The sequence below is a fragment of the Entelurus aequoreus genome, linkage group LG12, assembly GCF_033978785.1.
Source record: "Entelurus aequoreus isolate RoL-2023_Sb linkage group LG12, RoL_Eaeq_v1.1, whole genome shotgun sequence".
Classification (NCBI taxonomy): Eukaryota; Metazoa; Chordata; class Actinopteri; order Syngnathiformes; family Syngnathidae; genus Entelurus; species Entelurus aequoreus.
Window position 1 is genome coordinate 3,794,916 of NC_084742.1, and position 7,500 is coordinate 3,802,415.

At 37.0% G+C, this 7,500-nt stretch overlaps 1 protein-coding gene across 2 annotated transcripts in view; it reads left to right on the top strand.

Annotated features, from left to right (window-relative positions):
* Positions 1 to 7,500, top strand: part of cald1a (caldesmon 1a) — a 494,628-nt gene that overhangs the window by 16,123 nt on the left and 471,005 nt on the right. The gene's annotated exons all lie outside the window — the stretch shown is intronic.

A 7,500-nucleotide genomic window follows, 5' to 3' on the forward strand; every position in this document is an offset into this window, starting at 1 on the left:
ATCTGCTATTCCCGTTTAAATAAAAAAAATTCATTTCAGTAGGCCTTTAACCTTGTTGGAGGTACCGAACCCCACCAGTTTCATATGCGCATTCACCGAACCCTTCTTTAGTGAAAAATACAAATTTCAAATTCAAGACAAAGTTATATGTTTTTGGTAACACTTTAGTATGGAGAACATATTCTGAATAACAAAGACTTAATTTAGAGTTATTTGGTGCGGGTCAGGGTTAGAGGGTTAGGGTTATAATAAGGCCATGCCGAATAAGGCATTAATAAGTACTTAATAGTGACTAGTTAAGAGCCAATATATTACTAATTTGCATGTTAATAAGCAACTAATTAATGATGGCACCCACCTGTTCCCAATTTGCCTGTTCACCTGTGGGATGTTCCAAATAAGTGTTTGATGAGCATTCCTCAACTTTATCAGTATTTATTGCCACCTTTCCCAACTTCTTTGTCACGTGTTGCTGCCATCAAATTCTAAAGTTAATGATTATTTGCAAAAAAAAAAATGTTTATCAGTTTGAACATCAAATATGTTGTCTTTGTAGCATATTCATCTGAATATGGCTTGAAAAGGATTTGCAAATCATTGTATTCCGTTTATATTTACATCTAACACAATTTCCCAACTCATATGGAAACGGGGTTTGTACATGAAAATAAAGAATGTGGCATTTACAATATTAACTATGAAGGATAAAACACTGAATATTGACAACATATGGACGTCACACCCCCTCTGGATTGGCATATTTTACGATCGAAAATGCGAAAACACAGCGAAACATGAACGCAAAGGGTAAAAAAAACAAAAAAAACACCTACAATCTGATACATCTGATACTATATCACCAAGCTTTACAACTTTGTTGTAAAAAATCTCCTTCCGCGTCTGTCCCTGACACCCGCATTTCAGGTTCGCTCCGGAAACACTCTGTGGAAACGCTCCCCACCCACACTGCTTGGTGCCTCGTCTGAGCTGCTGCGACATAGATGACCATAGTAACTAATTAGATGACCATAGTAACTAATTAGATGACCATAGTAACTAATTAGATGACCATAGTAACTAATTAGATGACCATAGTAACTAATTAGATTATCATAGTACCTAGTATATCAGGGGTCACCAACCTTTTTGAAAGCAAGAGCTACTTCTTGGGTAGTGATTAATGCGAAGGGCTACCAGTTTGATACACACTTAAATAAATTGCCAGAAATAGCCAATTTGCTCAATTTACATTTAACTCTATGTTATTATTAATAATTAATGATATTTACACTTAATTGAACGGTTTAAAAGAGGAGAAAACACGAAAAAAATGACAATTACATTTTGAAACATAGTTTATCTTCAATTTCGACTCTTTAAAATTCAAAATTCAACCGAAAAAAAGAAGAGAAAAACTTTAAAAAAGAATTTATGGAACATCATTAGTAATTTTTCCTGATTAAGAATAATTTTAGAAATTTGATGACATGTTTTAAATAGTTTAAAATCCAATCTACACTTTGTTAGAATATATAACAAATTGGACCAAGCTATATTTCTAACAAAGACTAATCATTATTTCTTCTAGATTTTCCAGAACAAAAATTTTAAAAGAAATTCAGAAGACCTTGAAATAAGATTTAAATTTGATTCTACAGATTTTCTAGATTTGCCAGAATAATTTTTTTGAATTTTAATCATAATAAGTTTGAAGAAATATTTCACAAATATTCTTCGTCGAAAAAACAGAAGCTAAAATGAAGAATTAAATTAAAATGTATTTATTATTCTTTACAATAAAAAAAATAAATTTACTTGAACATTGATTTAAATTGTCAGGAAAGAAGAGGAAGGAATTCAAAAGGTAAAAAGGTATATGTGTTTAAAAATCCTAAAATAATTTTTAAGGTTGTATTTTTTCTCTAAAATTGTCTTTCTGAAAGTTATAAGAAGCAAAGTAAAAAAATTAATGAATTTATTTAAACAAGTGAAGACCAAGTCTTTAAAATATTTTCTTGGATTTTCAAATTCTATTTGAGTTTTGTCTCTCTTAGAATGAAAAATGTCGGGCAAAGCGAGACCAGCTTGCTAGTAAATAAATACAATTTAAAAAATAGAGGCAGCTCACTGGTAAGTGCTGCTATTTGAGCTATTTTTAGAACAGGCCGGCGGGCTACTCATCTGGTCCATACGGGCTACCTGGTGCCCGCGGGCACCGCGTTGGTGACCCCTGTAGTATATCATGCAAAAGTGCAGATTCCAACCATTGAAATACTTGGTATGGTTTAAGACTTACGGCCATTTGAAAACATCACTGCACATCATAATGACAGCTACAGTTTCCGTCTTAAATATCTACAAAAAAACGATTTGGGAATGTCCGGCGGGCCAGATTGAAAAGCTTAACGGGGCCGCATGTGGCCCCCGGGCCTTAATTTGCCCCGGTCTGCTCTATAGTGTTGGCTTTCGCATTAATGTTGTGACAATGGTGTACCATTAAGAATCAATAATTCACTAATATATGCTCAGCGAGGCTGGCCTTGCACAGCTGCAGCACGGACTAAGTCATCCATAAACAAAGCAGCTGCTGGATTAAGCGCCTTTTGTGGCGGTAAATTCGCCCTTTCGTGGCGCTGCATAGATGTAAAGGCGCAGGTGGACGAGAGCAACATCTGCCCACTGTGCTGCTGCTGCGTGGTTGCAAGGAGATGCCTTTTTTCCCCCTCCATCCAGAAATGGACAGAACATATCACTAAATATCAGCTTTGTGCTGTCGTAAATAGAAATGTCATTCTTTGTTCCCGACAACTGCGGAAGAGACCCCGTGGGCTATTAGTAAAGCCCTGATGGGTAGAATCAATAATAATTTGCAGTATTATGTATATTCAGACACGTGTTCTTACATAATAGTGTGGCGTCGTTATTGTTGCACGGCATTATTTGATGGTGAAAGATTAGTCTTTTGTTGCTGTTATTTAGCCTCTTTGGAGGATATTACATTCATTTCATCCTCTGCCAGTTGGCTACCTGATAATCTTCCCATTCCAACGTCGATGATGAAATACTCGGAAATGCTAAGAAATAACACGGAGCTATTGTTTATTATTCAAATAGTGACATGGGCGATATGCAGCAGGGTTTCCCGCACATTCGTTTATTTGTGGCGGCCCGCCACGAAAGAATTACGTCCGCCACAAATTAAAAAAATTTAAAAAAATTAAATAAAATTAAATAATTTTTTTTTTTTTTTTTGTCCTCTCCAGCTTCTCAGGCAAATCATATAGTTGATGTAGATGCCCGTATCGGATGTTCAGATTTACTTTACAAAAGAGAAGTGTAGGATACTTCTCTTGTTGCCTTATTTGTATTTGACTTTATTAAATGTATTTATATTAGAAACACAACATGTGTATATAACAAAGGGTGCAAAGTCTGCAGGCAGTAGGAAACACATGGTTAAGTGTAGGGAGTAATAAAACTGATGGCAGTCTAAAGTTCAAGATTTTTGGAGCTCTTTGTTCAGATGATCAGGGGCCGTACTTATCAAGCTTCTTAGAATTACTCCTAAGAAGTCTGCTAAGAGTTGACTTAAGAGTAAATAAATTCTTCGCTGAAAGCTGCACTTAAAAGTTAGTTATCAAGCGTCTTACTCACACTTTCAGCGAAGTGTAGGACTGAATCTTAAGTGTCACACTCAGAGCTGAATTACGACATTACTATGTGCCGTAAACGCAATTTTAGGTGACGTCATTTCTGTGTCCATAGAAATGACCAATCACGGAAGGGAATCCGTTGTCTAAGAATAAAGAAATATCTTGGAAATATTTAAGCGGACAATGGGAGTGTATATTTTGACAATAAACTACAAAATAATACAAAACAAACTAGTCCCCGCCGGCACTCACGCTACCGCTCCCTCTCTTCTCTCGCCCACACACTCACTGACGTCACTCACCTCACGGCCACACACATACGCTACTGTCATAACATTTTCTTTCCAATTCATTAATTAGGCAACTCATTTGAAACTGGTGTGGGTGGCTCTATATATACTAGCCCACTGCAGACACATGCAGAAATCAACAAGGAATCGAAAAGTATTAAATCTGTGACAAAAATAATATCCGCTCTGTCTAAACGATACAGTTCCCTGAACGTTGGCGCACGTCTCTCTCGCCTCAGTGCCATCCCCTGCTGGCAACTCCTAACCACTTAAGACACCTCTGAAGGTCTCTTAAATATCGTGGAGAGTAGGAGTGATTCTTAGACTTAAGAACGTTGATAAAAAGCTTTTATTCTTAAGTTTGAGAGTAGGACTAAATTTCGCAAATTCTCAGGACTTAAGTGTAAAATGGCACTCTAAGAAGCTTGATAAGTACGGCCCCAGATGTTTGATGAAGCTCTGTGTCTATCTACCACCACTACTGTTTTCTGTTTATTTGTTACTGACTGTGGCAGGACACCTCTGCCTCTGTTTCACTTTATGTTGCTGGTAAATAATATGGTTGTAGTAGTAGGCTAAAGTTACATTATTTAGTATGCACTAATTAAAGGGGCAGAGCTTTAAGAGACATTTTAGCTTTTATAAGATATATTTTTTGTAAGAAGCACAATTAATAAATATATTTCACTGAATAACTTAATGTTCAAATCTGTATATAAATATGTACATAAAGTGTTGTAATTATATTGTAAAATGGATGGATGGATGGATGGATGGACGTTTAAAACAAAACTGTTATTATTAATTAGTAAGTATACATTTTTTGAGCCTTTTTAGAGAAAATCAAATCATTGTAGTAAATTATGCAAATTACTCGATGATGTCATGGTGACCACGCCCATAACCACACCCATAGCCACACCGGTATCTTGGCAGTTTATGGGAAACACTGTGCAGTGTAATGATTGTATTGGTTTCCCCGCACAAGTTGCACTAGTGAGCATTGTGCGTTTTCACTTGCACACGTGACAATTTAACGTGCCTGAAAAGGAGACGAAGGAAGCAGAGCTTAATGCATTTATGTCCCTGCAACTACACGTTACCATGTTTTGAAAGGGAGAGGAAAGAATAGAGAACGCGTGGCAGTGTCATTCCAGCGAATTTAAGTAACAAGACCTAAAGTAACAGGAGTGGGTTTTAGCTTAGAAATAGCAAGCACTATTATGCTAATAGAATGTTGACACCAAGTACATTTCAATGATTCAAAAACCAAATAGAAACTAACATCAATACATACTGTGATTTAAGTGTTAGGACTGTGTTGAGATTTTAACTCATTTAGACATTGGTGAAATATGAAATATACAGAAAACTAGAGTCTAATTACTTTTGGGCCTGCAGAGGATCTCAATAATGCGACTTTTGGAATATTAGTTATTATTTAAAAGGATTAAAGGCCTACTGAAATGATTTATTTTTATTTAAACGGGGATAGCAGATCCATTCTATGTGTCATACTTGATCATTTCGCGATATTGCCATATTTTTGCTGAAAGGATTTAGTAGAGAAAATCGACGATAAAGTTCGCAACTTTTGCTCGCTGATTTTGGTCGCTCCTCACATTTCCCCATTGTTTACACCAGCAGCGAGAGCGATTCGGACAGAGAAAGTGACGATTACCCCATTAGTTTGAGCGAGGATGAAAGATTTGTGGATGAGGAACGTGAGAGTGAAGGACTAGAGTGCAGTGCAGGACGTATATTTTTTCGCTCTGACCGTAACTTATGTACAAGCTGGCTCATTGGATTCCACACTCTCTCCTTTTTCTATTGTGGATCACGGATTTGTATTTTAAACCACCTGGGATACTATATCCTCTTGAAAATGAGAGTCGAGAACGTGTAATGGACATTCACAGTGACTTTTATCTCCACGACAATACATTGGTGAAGCACTTTAGCTACGGAGCTAACGTGATAGCATCGTGCTTAAATGCAGATAGAAACAAAAGAAATAAGCCCCTGACTGGAAGGATAGACAGAAAATCAACAATACTACTACTTAAACAAGTTGAAAAACTTATTCGGGTGTTACCATTTAGTGGTCAATTGTACGGAATATGTACTTCACTGTGCAACCTACTAATAAAAGTCTCAATCAATCAATCAAACTATCAGGAGACACCGAACCAAACACTGGACCTGTAACTACACGGTTAATGCTGTGCCGCCTGTCGAAGCCTAGCAATGCTGTTGCTAATGACGCCATTGAAGCTAACTTAGCTACGGGACCTTGTCAGAGCTATGATAAAAACATTAGCGCTCCACCTACGCCAGCCCTCATCTGCTCATCAACACCCGTGCTCACCTGCGTTCCAGCGATCGACGGCGCGACGAAGGACTTCACCCGATCATCGATGCGGTTGGCGGCTAGCGTCGGATAGCGCGTCTGCTATCCAACTCAAAGTCCTCCTGGTTGTGTTGCTGCAGCCAGCCGCTCATACACCGATCCCACCTACAGCTTTCTTCTTTGCAGTCTTCATTGTTCATTAAACAAATTGCAAAAGATTCACCAACACAGATGTCCAGAATACTGTGGAATTTTGCCATGAAAACAGAGCTTTTTTGTATTGGATACAATGGTGTACCAATACTTCCGGTTCAACGATTGACGTCACGCGCATACGTCATCATACATAGACGTTTTCAACCGGAAGTTTCCCGGGAAATTTAAAATGTCACTTTATAAGTTAACCCGGCCGTATTGGCATGTGTTGCAATGTTAAGATTTCATCATTGATATATAAACTATCAGACTGCGTGGTCGCTAGTAGTGGCTTTCAGTAGGCCTTTAAAGTGTTAGGGTAACTGGACTATGGGTGAAAATCCAGGGACACGATTAAATTGCGATTATTAAGTAATTTCTTTGTTGCGTTTCCATTAAAACAAAGGTAAAGTATAGTCATAAAGAAGTTCAAACTATATGCTACTTTTGTATTAGAAATGGCAACAGCGGAGGATGCATAGCATAAAGACGATAGCGGAAAAAAGGAGGGGCTTATATTCTGTAAGTTATTTTATAACATGTTCTGGTCAAGTCCTCCTTTGCAGAATGATTAGCATGCTGGATACTACACTTTATTAATAAATGGAAAAGGTTAAAACATCGTCATGCAGCAATATAAAGACCACTAACTTGTAAAACATAATGTACAGAATATCAGAAGCCTTTATTGAGGTGGAAATATCAAAGATTACATTACAAAACATCTGACAGTCAAAGCAAGGTTGTAACAATCCATATTTTGTAGTATTAATGCGGAAGTGTAGCTCCTTCTTGGAATGCAAGTGCTCCTAAAGCAAGGGAGACAAATTCTGTATTTCTGCAAAAAAAAATGTTGTATTGTCATTAAAAACGTGTTTGTCCTTTTTGTGATGAGCTGTTGAAAAATGTTTGAAAACATTTTATTAAAGCAAATGAATTGTCAATTCATGGTGTTATTTATGAGGAACATTTATATCTATCTGCAATTAATCACGATTAATTTTGACTTAAG